The sequence below is a fragment of the Marmota monax genome, unplaced genomic scaffold (genome assembly GCF_021218885.2).
Source record: "Marmota monax isolate L192 unplaced genomic scaffold, Marmota_monax_Labrador192_F-V1.1 WCK01_AAM20220418_F8-fsc00122, whole genome shotgun sequence".
In the NCBI taxonomy this organism is placed as follows: Eukaryota; Metazoa; Chordata; class Mammalia; order Rodentia; family Sciuridae; genus Marmota; species Marmota monax.
Genome location: NW_026695223.1, coordinates 6,371,149 through 6,383,306, shown reverse-complemented (window position 1 = coordinate 6,383,306; position 12,158 = coordinate 6,371,149). Strand labels below are relative to the sequence as shown.

At 42.4% G+C, this 12,158-nt stretch overlaps 1 pseudogene; it reads right to left on the bottom strand.

Annotated features, from left to right (window-relative positions):
• Window positions 1-384: 384 nt before the first annotated feature.
• Window positions 385-2,648, bottom strand: LOC124086063 (small ribosomal subunit protein uS19-like; annotated as a pseudogene).
• Between the last annotated feature and the right edge of the window lie 9,510 nt (window positions 2,649-12,158).

Genomic DNA, 12,158 nt, shown 5'->3' with positions numbered 1-12,158 from the left:
TCAGAGGGGGTAGAGTTGTTGGTGTTTTAGGGTCCAAGAGCACCACCATTCTTTCTGATTGAACATCAAAAACACTTGAGAGAGGAATGCTGAGCTCAGAGAAACTAAAGTCCAAACATCTGCCTTGGTGCTGGGATGGGAGGGGCTCACCTATGCAGCTGTGGCTGGCCAGTGTCCCTCTGGAATGAGCGTGCCAACCCTGGATCCTCCTGTTCTATAGTGGCCAACTCTCCTACTGAGTGAAGAGCCTGCTCCTAGTTGTGCTGTAATTCTGTGCAGGAGACTGGAAAGCCTCTTCCTCACAGGTGGAGAAACACAAAAATCAGCTTAGAGGGCCTGAACTGAGCATGCCTAGCTCTTCCTTCAACATCACAGTCAGAGCACTCAGTTTTCCCACTAGGGAGAAGAATGAGGGGAAGAAACACTGCCCATCAAGGGCAGCTCTCCAGGGAACAGTCATTTCCCCTAAGATGCTCAAGGCTTGCATGGCCCTCACACCTTGGACTCAGCCATTACAGGGTGGGCCAGGAGGGGAGCAGGCGGTGAGGACTGCACTGCTCCCACCTTCTGGAGGTGTCTCCTTCAGAATCAACCACTGCTCCCCTGAATACATCTCTGGCCCCAGAACATATGAAATGGTTCATGACAGTGTGGCAATTCAGTAAATTCAAGGCTTTAACCCAGGCTAAAAGGCTCAGAATTAGCTTTCTATTCCTCTATTCTCAGTTTTTTTTTATTAGTTCTAATCAGTTATACATGACAGTAGAAAGCTCTTTGATTCATTGTACACAAATGGAGCAGAATTTTTCACTTCTCTGGTTGTACATGAAGTAGAGTCACTCCATTTGTGTGATCATACATGTATGTCTCATTCCACCATCTTTCCTACCTACCCCCCGTGCCCCCTTCCCCACCTTGCCTCATCCAAAGTTCCTCCCTTCATCCTATGTCAGTTATATTTCTTATTATAAAAATAGAGATCAAATGACAAGCTTAAAGGATAGTGAATCATCAATAATAAAAATAAAACCAAGTGATTCTCCAAATTTGAATATGTCCTACCTCCAACAACAAAAAAACATTCCTTGTAAATTCCCCAGGGAAGACAAATCTCAATCAACAGTATTTTTCATAAACTCAATCTCTTTTCTCAAATCCAGTGTCTTCCAGGAACAGAATAGTGTTCGTTTCCACTGCAGTTTTTTTTTTAACTTCTACAAGAACAATAACACTTAATGTTTTTTCTTCCTCTGCTATTTACTACCAGCCCTTAACAAAAAAAAAAAAGCAGCTTGATTTCTGTGTTTAAAATGTTTTTTTTTTTTTAAACTGTCTTGTTTCTTCTCAACCAACAAGTAGCATTAGCCATACTTACTGGCATTAAACACCATCTTTAATTTTATGTTTGAATTCTGACCCACGTCATTAGCTACCTAATATGTTCTGTAGATCTGATTGCTATGATTTCGCTGAGGAGAGATGTGCACTTAGTGAGTTCTGGGGTCTGGGTCATTTTTTATTTTTCCTGGAGCTGTGTGTGCCTTTCTTGCCCAGGCAGGCTGCTTGAGGGGGATGAAGGGGGTCGAGCGGGTGGCCCCAATGCCAGTTGGGGCAGTGCTTCATGGGCTTGTAGGTGCTGGAGAACTCACCCAGGTAAGGTCCATTCATCTCAGCCTTGATCTCCACCTGGTTGAAGGTCTGAAGGTCTGGCTGTTGTAGACACCAACCATGCTGCCCACCATTTCAGGCAAAATTACCATGTCCCGCAGGTGTGTCTTCACCGCCTCTGGTTTCTCCCTGGGAGGTGCCTCCTTTTTGGCCTTGAGCAGGCGCTTTAGCTGCGAGTGCTGCTTCTGACTAGGTCCTGGTTCAGCCGCCGCTGTGTCCTAAACAAGTGCTATTAAAACAGAAACTGCACACCTTCGCTTGTCCTGCAATTCCACCTAAGGCGCCCCCTCTTTGTTCTGCTGGCTTCCCCTTTATAGGTTCCCTAGTGCATTGGACTGTCTAAGAGTCATCATTTTAAATTAACTAGGCAGACTCTTGGAGGCTCAGACTACAGCTGATGGTATAATGTTGTGAGTATTGTCATTGATCTCTCCAGGCACCCCGTCAGGACTGTCCCAGTTGTATGTGACCTTCACATGCTAGTGATTTTCAGAGCCACTCCTCTAAAGACCCAAATCCTGTCTTCCTCTGGGGTGCCCCTCCAGGGTGCTCTGAGATCCTACAGCTTTCCCCCTAATGAGCTGTATTGAGTCTTTTCTGCCTTAGTAATAACTCTACTAAATCTCTCTGTTTTCTACCATCCCCTTTGAGGGCAGTGCACCCTGAATGCATTTCCTCTTTTCCTGTAGTCTCTCTTTCCTGGACTTCCTGTCACCTGAGAACATGACATCTTCTAAGGTGCTGTCCTTGCTCCTGGGGAAATCTCTTCTTTAATGATTCCAAGTTTCCATTTTGGTTTGTGGTGGTTTTATCAATAATTTTATAAATCTGTCTCAAATCTCTCATGTTTGAGTCCCCTTTCCTCCATTTATTAGCTGAGTGACAGTGGGAAAATGACACACACCTACTTTGGTTCCCTCCTCTGCAAGATGCAGCGCTGACTGAATGTTTTCAGCACCCAGTGGAAAGCCCCGGGGCATAACAAACTACCTAAGGCTTCCTGTTACACATATTCTTCCTTTATTCCTACTCCAAAGGTTAGAAGGAAGCTGAACTTCCAACCACTGTTGAGTCTCATCTGTTCCCTTAGCAGATTCAAATTCCCCGTGACAGCGTTCTTCAGCCATCCTCTAAGATTTTCAATAATTGTGCTGATTGTATTCTTCTGTGTACCTGATCTAATTCCCTTTGCCTCGAGAAAACTTTTCATTACGTTTTTCTTCAGCAGAAAGTGCCTGGCTCGTTGTTCTGTCACATGCCATCACAGGCGCTGAATCACTTCTGTCAAGGAGCTCCCTGTAACTCGTGGTTGTCTCTCTTTGATTTTGTGGAGAAACTTGGAAATAGAAATTCTCCCCTGAGAATCCCCCAGGTCAGGCAATCAATGAGTATTTGTTCACCGACCGAAAGACTCAAAGCAGACACAGCCTTGTATTTGTTCTTACTCTCCTACCAGGTAACAGGGAGGTTGTAATCACTGGGATCTCAGAAAAGGTCCAGATAAGCAGCTCTGTGTATCATGGGGGACCCAGAGCGTGCGGCTGCCTCATTCAGAATACATTCTCCACATCTGAATTGAGCAAGCTGAGATGTTACGAGGTTTTTTACTAATTACAGATACATCTACTGGACATTATTAGTGAATAAATATAATAATGTAGTGTGATGATCAAAGGACACACCTTTTCTTTTTTAATTAATTTTTTTAAATTTATATATGACAGCAGAATGCATTACAAACCTTATTACACATATAGAGCACATTTTTCATATCTCTGGTTGTAGACATATTCACACCAATTTGTAGGACACATCTTTTCTATGTGAGCAAGAATTAGACTTCTGTATCATATTTTTTTAAAAGGAGTATTATTGAATTCCTTCTTATGTGTCCAAGAATCAGCCTCATCAAAAGCTAATGACCCTATTGGAGAGTCACTCAGAGACATCAGAAACTGTTTTTAAGAGCACAGCATCCAGTAGGAAAAGGGCAGAGACTGGATAGACCTGCAGGATCTGGGAGGTTCCAGGGGGGCTCCATATTGACTGTTCCAGGGGAAGCCGCTCACCATCAGAGAATTGTTCTCAGCATTCCAAGTCTACAGGCGCCTTCAGGCAGTGGTGGGCTCAGCTCAGGCAGGACAGACACAAATAGATCCCTGCATTTCAGGACTGGTAAAACACAGCTAAAATGCTACAATGCATGCTTTATCATGCATTGATAAGTGTCTTGAAAAATCCCTTCAGAAATGTTAATTCAAAATTAGTACTAAGAAAGAAATGTCCAAAATCACAGTAAAGAGCTTTCTTTAAAAATCAAAAAAACTACTATACTACCAAAAGCACTATACAGATTTATGCAATTCCAATCAAAATCCCAATGACATTCCACATAGAAATAGAAAAAGCATTCATGAAATTCATCTGGAAAAATAAGAGACCCAGAATAGTTAAAGCAATCCTCAGCAAGAAGAGTGAAACCAGAGGCATTACTATATAAGATCTTAAACTATACTACAGAGTAATAGTAACAAAAACAGCATGGTATTGGAACCAAAATACACTTGTAGACCAATGGTACAGAATAGAGGACACAGAGACTAACCCATATAAATAGAATTATCTTATATTTCACAAAGGCAGCAAAAACATATATTGGAGAAAAGATAGCCTCTTCAACAAATGGTGCTGGGAAAACTGGAAATCCATATGCAACAGAATAAAATTAAACCCCATCTCTCTCACCATGCACAAAACTCAACTCAAAGTGGATCAAGGGCCTAGGAATTAAACCAGAAACCTTGCACCTAATAGAAGAAAAAGTAGGTCCAAATCTCCATCATGTTGGATTAGGTCCCTACTTCCTTAATAAGACTCCTATAGTACAAGAATTAAAATCAAGAATCAATAAATGGGATGGATTCAAACTGAAAAGCTTCTTCTCAGCAAAAGAAACAATCAGTGAGGTGAATAGAGAGCCTACAGAATGGGAGCAAATTTTTACCTCATGCACATCAGATAGAGCACTAATCTCTAGGATATATAAAGTACTCAAAAATCTTAAAACAAACAAACAAAAAAACACAAATAATCCAATCAATAAACCGGCCAAGGAACTCAACAGACCCTTCTCAGAAGATGATATACAATCAATCAACAAATATATGAAAAAACATTCAACATCTCTAGCAATTAGAGAAATACAAATCAAAACTACTCTTAAGATTTCATCTCACTCCAGTCAGAATGGCAGCTATTAAGAAAACAAACAACAATAAGTGTTGGCAAGGATGTGGGGAAAAAGGGCACACTCTTACATTGTTTGTGGGACTAAAACTGGTGCAACCAATCTGGAAATCAGTATGGAGAATCCTTGGAAAACTGAGAATGGAACCACCATTTGACCCAGCTATCCCACTCCTCAGTTTATACCCAAAGAACTTTAAAAACAGCATACTACAGGGACACAGCCACATCAATGTTTATAGCAGCACAATTTGCAATAGCTAAATTGTGGATCTAGCCTAGATAACATTCAGTAGATGAATGGATAAAGAAAATATTGTATATATGCACAGTGGAATATTACTCAGCATTAAAAGAGAATAAAATCATTGCATTTTCGGGTAAATGGATTGAGTTGGAGAATATAATGAAGTAAGCCAATCCCCAAAACCAATGCCAAACTTCTTCTCTGATGTAAGGATGCAGATTCATAATAGGGACTTTGGGGGCGGCATGGGAGGAGTAGACAAACTTTAGATAGGGCAAAAGGGAAGGAGGAGAAGGGATGGGGCAGGGGGTAGGAAAGACGGTGGAATGAGACGAACATCATCACCCTAAGTACATGTATAAAGACACAAATGGTGTGACTCTATTTTGTGTTCAACCAGAGGCATGAAAAATTGTGCTCTACATGTGTAATATGCATTGAATTGCATTCTGCTGTCATATATAACTAATTAGAATAAATTTTTAAAAGAAAGTAAAACAAACCAAAAAAAAAAAAAATCAAGAGAACCCATGGGGAGGAGGGACCTGTTACAGTTGGGATGAGGAGAGAATGAAGAGGCAGAGTGGAGGGGGAGACACAGCCCTTGTTAGGGTCCCCCACACCTACCTGGGGTGCACATGCAGGAAGGCAGGCTGCCAACCCTGTGGGTACTAAAGTTTTCCCTGACATGTGAGCTTTGAGCCCACAGACGGTTTTCATGGCTTCCCTCCAACCTACTGGGATCCCTCCAGCAATATTTCCTGCCCAAGATTTCAGGGTTGACACCTTTTCATTCTGTCTTTGTCCTGTCCCAGGTTGATTTGGTCCTTACGTAGAGGGAGGGGCCGGGTAGATTTTTCTCAGATCTGCTGGGGCTGGAGGGAGAAGGAAAAGTACCAGGGTTTCTGCACCTGCAGAGGACCATCCTGCAGTGCTGTGGTTGGGCTGCCGGCACAGAGGTACACGGCTGAGTCCTTGGGTTCCGTGGGCTGGATCTTGAGAGTGGAGGAGGAGGCAGTGGGCATCTCAGCTGAGAACCGGTCCTTGGGCCTCCCCTTGTCATCTACAACAGATCTGCTGCTGAAATAAATGAGAAACTCCGGCTCCTGCCCCGCAGTCTGTCTGTACCAGAAAAGATGAGTGTGGCCTGATATGGGCTCACAGCTCAGCGTTACAGCTTGTCTTTTCTCTGTCACCTCATGCCTGGGTGACTGGATGACCCCAGCATCTGTGTGCTCTGTAAAAAAAGACAAAACTGGGGGACAGAATAAGGGAAATATACAGAGTTATCATTAGGGGGGCCCAGCAGGATGAAGCTGAATATTCTGAGACTCACTTGGTACTAGGACACACAGGGCCACACAGCACAGGGTGTGGGTGCCCATAGCAGGGTGACAGCAGATGCAGAGGATCCAGAGGGCCTTTATGAGCAGGGCCAAGGAAGTAAACCTTGGGACAGTTTATTCTCACAAGGTGCATCTGCCATGACATCATCAAGTGAGCCACCGCCCCCAGCTTGAAAGCTCCTTTCAGAGAAGGTGGCACCTCTGGGAGACGAGTGGAGCTGGTCTCAAGTGTAAATGACCTTAGATACAGATGGACACATCTGGAGTCCTCCTGCAGCTTTGATTGACGTTACTGATTTTTAATGTGTTCTCCACAGCATCCCTCACTTAAGAGGCTGCCAACTCTTTGAATCTGTACCTCAAATTCCAAGCTCTTAAACATGAATTCCTCATCTTACTGCAAACCAGCTTCTCCCCAAACTTCCACATTCCTCTCACTGGTGGCTGGATGTCCCAGTCACACATTTACACCCAAATCACCCTCAGCTGGGCAGGAGTTGACCTGTGAGCTCTCCAGGAAGAGCAAGATGTCAACTCACTGTGAGGGCAACAGGGGCTGGATGGATGTCCTGAGAACTGATGAGATTGGAAGGCTCTTCTTCACAGTGAAAGAATCTGTGTGCATTTATGCTTGAGCTGTCTGAAGTTCCCACAGCCTATAGCACACACTCCCCCACGCTCTTTATACCCTTGGTGACCAAGCAGAGATTGTCATGTTCTTCGGGCTTCATGAAAGAAATGCTCCAGATTGATTTACATTCTATACTTAACCCCTAGAAAAGCCCATCTATTTTAATCATTAATACCTGGCCCTTTCCCTATAAACGAACCTGCCCCACCAATCCACTTCCTCTTGGCACACAGGCTATGGAGAGTTGAAAGAGGCCTCTGTTTCTTGGGGTGATAGATTAAGTCGTTTGCTAACAAATAAGTTCCAATTTCATTGTTCACACAGAGACACATGACTGAGTCCCCTACATCTGAGAGCCAATTTTTAATAGCAAACAGTCAGCTGTTTGGTTGGTGTCATCAAAGACACCTGTTTCCCTAGAAGGCCCTGTTTTGCTGCAGTATCTCTTGAACCCAAAATGTAAAACCGAGGTCATCCTTGTTTTCAAAAAGACCATCATATGTTCCTTCCATTACCAGGTGCCTAGATGTGATAGGTCAGATAATGTCCCTCCACAGATGGGCAGGTTTAGTCTCTGGAGCTCGTGAATGTGTTAAATTCATAGCACGTGGGGAACTGAAGTTCTCCATGGAATTTAGGTGGGTAAAAGCTGTCTTTAATGTAGGGAGATTACACTGGAATTTCCCGGTAGGCCTGATGTAATCACAAGAGTCCTACAATATGGAAGGACAAGAAAGAAGAGTAAGAGCAAGGCAGCCACTGTTGACTTTGAAAATGAGTCAAGGTGCTGGTGGCCTCTAGTAGCAGAAAAAGACAAGAAAACATCCTCTTCCTGAATCTCCAGAAGGAATGTGGCCCTGCCTATAACTTGATTTTAATGCAGTTATGCCCATTTTGGAACTCTGGCCTCCAGAACTGTAAGAGAATAAATTTGTGTTGCTTTAAACCTGCATTAACTCATTACAACACCAATGGAAATCTCAACGTTATGGTAACTGAGGGAGTCATGGGTGAAAGTCAAGGTACATGTAAAACACAGGTGTGAGGCAGAGGCACAATCACATGGAGAGAACTTGAACCTAAGTCCAAAGGAAGCCAAGAAAAATAATTATTTTCTCAGACCTCATCTGCTTCCGGGAGTCACACAGGAGACTGGAATGAAAGACAAGGGCAGCTGTAGACTGTGTGAGAAGACTCTACCGTTCAGACCTGCCTCGTGAGCAGACTTGCTGGTGGCATCATTGTAACTGTCAGCTCCCTGAAGCCAGGTCCCATTTCTCCCGCTCTGCCCTCTACATTCTACAGAGCAGGTGGGACTGCCAGGCCTGGGGTCAGGTTCTCTAAGGTTCCTCTGACACACAAACAGCCACTCTACTTTCCCAAACAGAATTCTAAAGCTGCAGCACCCAACTCCTCCTGCTTTCTCATTTTAAGTAAGCTCAGAGGTCTCCCCTGTAAACCCATCTGCAACTCAAAGCTCAGTTCACAGCTCAATTCAGGGAAAAGCCCATCTCCACAAAAACAGGGAAGAGGGTGGTTCTCTAATTCCTTTCTTCTCAGTCATCATTCAAGACATCTGCAAACAAACTCCTGGAATCTAGCTAGGCCTGGTCCCAGGATTTCCTTGAACTATTCACTTCCAAGTTCTCCCCATAGACTCTGAATTACAGTGGAGCCGCAGTGCCTCCTGGTGGCCAGGAGCAGAAACAGCACAACTTTCCTGTCTTGCCAGCACACTGGGAGCTGTGAGTTCTTGATTTACTACAGGAGATAAAGGATTTTGTGATTTTGGAGTCTTAGATGTTGAGCAAGACATTAATGGTATTCTGGCCAAACATGGAGCCACCTTAAGACAAATATTGGAGTCAGATAGGTGGAGATCGGGTCAGTTTTAATGTGGCTGAACAACAGGGCTCAGATATGAGATGATGTGGTCCACTTAACATTATGCTGAATTAGAATTTAACCCATTCTCTCTCCCATCCAAACTGCTGGCCAATGTTGAAATGGGAAAGAAAGTTCACCACTGATGTTAGTTAGTGCATGTTGAAAAAGCAGCACAGAATCTACCTTTTCTCTAGGTAGTAAGGAAGATCATGAAAGACTCAACAAAGCAGATATTAAACAAGTGACTTATTACCTCCCAATAGAGAAGATGGGGAAAGGGACAGGAAGATGTAGACTGCAGCTGTGCTTTAGGGAAATCCTCCAAAAAGGGAATGTGGACAGATGCTGCCCCAGGAGCCTGACTGAAAGTAGACAAGGACATGTGATATAGCCACATGGTACTCCCTTAAATTCTAACCTCTGCTCCATGGGTTTATTTATGAAACCCAGCAGGAGTGTGTCTCAACAGCATAGAAATCCAATGGCTTCCACACTCTCTCTGCACTCTCACCAAGTCTGTTATGGGCCAAGCTATATGGACAATGACCAAACGGACTCCAATTTACCCTGATACTCCATGTCATGGTAGAAGTGTTTCTCCCATGAGGAAATTCCTCCTCTGCAATTTTAATCCTGCTGAGCACAGCCTGCTTAGAAACACAAACATTTCTGTTCTTCTTATACAATGTAGAATTGTTCTCTTTTTGGTTCCCATTTTTCTTGGACAATGTATCCTGTCAGAGGATGTTTGTCTAGACGTTAGTAACCATTCTTTAACTTGTACTCAACAGGGTCATTTTGACCCACTTCACCTTCCGCTTATGATTTTAGATCTCATGATGTTTGTTTATGGTTTGGGATCATAGCAACAGCCACTTATGATTAATGTGGTTTTGGACTATAAAGGTGTACTCAAACCCTTGAGGGGGGTCGAAGAGTGGAGACTTGCAGCCTGCCTCTTGATGCATAAATGTTCAGTCTCCTGCTTTTGACTCAGTGATTTTTTGCAATCTCACCATAGCAAGTCTAAGCTCTCACTTCCTCTTCTGTGTTACATCTCACCACAAGATCCAGTGGAGCATCAGAAGTTGTGCATTAAAAGTAAATAACAACATAAAAACACTCTGATAATAAAATGCCAAAACAAAATCATGTCCCAATTTAATTATAAGTCTTTAAGAATTAAAAAAAATTACTGTGGTTGAAATAAAAGTCTGGGTATAACATCCCCATGCCATTATATTTAATATCAAAGAAGTCACTGAATAAAAATCTAATATTAAGATCCAAATGAAACTGAAATTCCAAATAAATGTCTTTAACCCCAATCCCAGTGATTATAGGGCACACACCCTTCCTATTGTTATCTACATAGTTGGGTAAAATAAAAAAAAATTAAAACATTTAATAAGTAATGTTCTAAAGATACAGTGAGGAAACACAAGGCTAGAATCTTGGGGTAGAAAGAACCTGGCAGGTGAACATAGATCTCCCTTTTTCCTTGGGGACATTTAGTGCCCTACACTCAGCCTTTATGGTAGGATCACAGGCCAGGTAGTTAAAATCAAACATCAGACTATACCAAATGTGATCATTAACAAGCAAGAATAGTAAACATAGGCCAGAGTTAAACCTGTTTTCCAGGTGACCTGGAACACCTCAGCCTTGAAGTCTGATTCAGGGAGCTCCAGAGTATTTGTACCCTACACACGTCACAGAAGCAAATAACACTGTCTTTGGAGGACGATACACCCATCCTACGCCAAAAATTAAAAAAAAAAAAATATATATATATATATATATATATAAATTGCATGTATACATATATATTCATACATATATATTCATACATATATACATATATATGTATTTCTACAACTATAGTGTCAGGCACAACATGAAAGATAGTCAAATTCATAAAAAATATAAACACTGTGAAAATCTGACCACTGAACCAGAAGCAAAACAAAGAATGCATGAAGATCTCAGAGGTGAAGATGATGAGGCAGACTTGGAATCAATCATGTTTCCATGTTCAAGGAAGAAGAGCTGACCTACAAAAACCAAATTTGGGTATTAGTAATTATAAATGTGACAGAGCAGATTGGAACAGCGACCAAATAAAAACTCTGGTAAAGAGATAGTTTGTTTTCCATCATTACTGGGTTTTCATAAATCAGGTTTTCATAAATGATTTATGAAAGTCTGTTATGGTCCATAACAGCCTTGGTCTCTGTGTGGAGAGAGCAGTGGGCATCCATGATCCTGGTGGTTGCACTGGGTAAGGAGCAGGGGATGCAGGGGCTTCAGAGAACGCCCTCCCCATTCTGCATCCCACTCTGGGGGGCTGTCCCCCAAGGGCTTCCTGCAAGCTGCCCTCCCAGCCCCTGCAAGCATGCTTCACAATGATTTCTCTTGACCAGAAGATCCAGGCAGAAGTTACAGCCGGGCATATGGAGCTAGACACAATCTTTGTGTATGATCAGAGAGGGCAGATGGATGAGGGCACTGGAATGCACAAGAAGTTCTTATTTGGAACGTTTGAATGCACCAAGGAACCATTTCAGTATGTGAAGACAGAACCGGTTGAACCAAGCTTAGATTTGCTACTGGGGAAAGGATAGTTGTGCTGAAAATTTAGAGAACTCTGGAAAAAATAGCATTTGTTTTAGACCAAGATTTGGGAATGGTTGCCAGGACATTGTGTGTATTTCTCTGAAGTTGAAAAGTTCCTTAGAAAAAAATAATCATCATCATTATCAACAACAGCAACATCATTATTATTAACAATTTCCATAGAAATGGGGAAAAGTCTTTCTAACACACACTATATGAGAATTTCTTGGAGAAAACTCCCAATGTAAAGGCATAGAAGAATCTAGATAGTGAAGATGTCTCCATTTAAATCATGCAGATGTTGACAGCACAGAGGGACATCCTGCTGTTTGTTAGTCACATATAATCACCATCTGTAGTATTAAATTGATGTGTTTAGTGATTGCATATTTTTATAGAAGAGTTGTCTCTAGACTCTGAGGACTGAAGCTCTAATAAGTCACTTTCAGTTTTGGATTGTCACCAAAAAGTGTTTCAAATCTCAGAGATATGATTATTTTCAAACAATTGCAGACCT